This window comes from Octodon degus, unplaced genomic scaffold, assembly GCF_000260255.1.
Source record: "Octodon degus isolate 3935 unplaced genomic scaffold, OctDeg1.0 scaffold00043, whole genome shotgun sequence".
In the NCBI taxonomy this organism is placed as follows: domain Eukaryota; kingdom Metazoa; phylum Chordata; class Mammalia; order Rodentia; family Octodontidae; genus Octodon; species Octodon degus.
In genome coordinates this window covers 14,766,458-14,767,983 of record NW_004524619.1, presented here as the reverse complement: position 1 = coordinate 14,767,983, position 1,526 = coordinate 14,766,458, and the positions used below count along the sequence as shown (strand labels likewise).

General features: G+C 38.8%; 1 non-coding gene across 1 annotated transcript; it reads left to right on the top strand.

Annotated features, from left to right (window-relative positions):
* The first annotated feature begins 1,392 nt into the window (after positions 1-1,392).
* On the top strand, positions 1,393-1,499 carry LOC111816881. The gene has a single exon (XR_002821204.1). It is a non-coding gene; the product is annotated as a U6 spliceosomal RNA (small nuclear RNA).
* The last annotated feature ends 27 nt before the right edge of the window (positions 1,500-1,526 follow it).

The window sequence follows — 1,526 nt, the reverse complement described above, 5'->3', positions numbered from 1 at the left end:
GTTTTTAATTTTTTAGGCACCAAGTTAATTTTTCTTTTTCTTTTTCTTTTTCTTTCTTCTTTTCTTTTCTTTTTCTTTCTTTTTGTATTTTATGACAGGGTCTACAGGGTCTCACTATTTGGATTGGACTCATAGTGATCCGCCTGTGTTCAGCCTGCCAAGCGCAGGGATTACAGATGTGTGCCACCACAACCTGCCTCAGTTGCCATCTCATCACACCCTGGGGCAGGGCTGACATGGCAAGCTGGGGATTGAACCCCGGCTACTGCATCTGCCTAAGCAGGCACTTTAATCTGTTGAGCCATTTGCCAGCCCCTCACTTTTTACTTTTTTACTTATTTTACTTTGTATTCCCAAAATTTCTGATTGACTCTTCTTCAGAATCTTTGTTGACTTGCTCCTTCATCTCCCACATTGTTTTCTTTAATTGATTCAGGTTGTTTTTGGTCTGAAGTCATCAGCCATTTTATAGACCAGGGTTTTGAGCTTGATATTTCATCTTGTTCTGTACCTTTGCATTCAGTAACACATTAATTATTAGCATTTGTAAGGGTCATGTTGCCTTGTTTTTTTGTACTTCTTATGCTTCTATATTGAGATTTGTGCAACTCCTGTGATACATATCTGTTTTTTTTTATTTGAGGTTCTTCTTAGTATCAATCCATTTTTTAAAGGCTTGATCACTTGTATCACTCCTAGCGAAGAAAAGAAATCATAATAATGTCAATGACACAGAAAAACTAAATACTGACATTCAGTGAAAATAAATTAAAAGTAAAACAAATGTACCACCATTTACGACAGAAAAGAAGTCAGCAATACTAATTTAGATTCAAAGACAAATTAGATATTGATATACAGTGAAGATCTACTACAAGCAGTGACTATATCACCATTATCAATTAAAAATAAATCTGCAATGATATCCTAAACTGAATAGCTAAGAATGAAAGGTTACTTTGTTTTCTTGCTGAGACAAAACATCCGACATGAGAAGTTAAAAGAAGAAGGGTTTATTTCTGCTCACAAGTTATGGAGGTTTCCTTCTGTAGTTGGCTTGCTCCAAGGCAGGACAGCATTGCAGAGGAAAATAGTTCATGGTAGGCAGAAGGCCGCAAAGCAGCCGGGTAGTGAAGCAGGCGCAAGTGATGACTGCAGTAGCCCTGTTCCACTACATTTTGTCTAAGCTGCATCCCAACAGGGCACATGGCACTTGCATCAAGGGTGAGGCACACTTAATGCTGCCAAGAATTAGGCCAAACCAACGTGGGAATTAATTTAATAACTATGTGCCCTTAATCATAGCATCACAAACTTTAGACCCAGATACCCCTGAAAGCCCCACCTTACATGAGGCTTCGGGGGGACAGCTAGATAGAAGCCATAGCCAATGTGCTCGCTTCGGCAGCACATATATTAAAATTGGAACGATATAGAGAAGATTAGCATGGCCCCTGCGCAATTATGACACGCAAATTCATGAAGCGTTCCATATTTCTATCCAACAATATGCTGTATACAAGAAA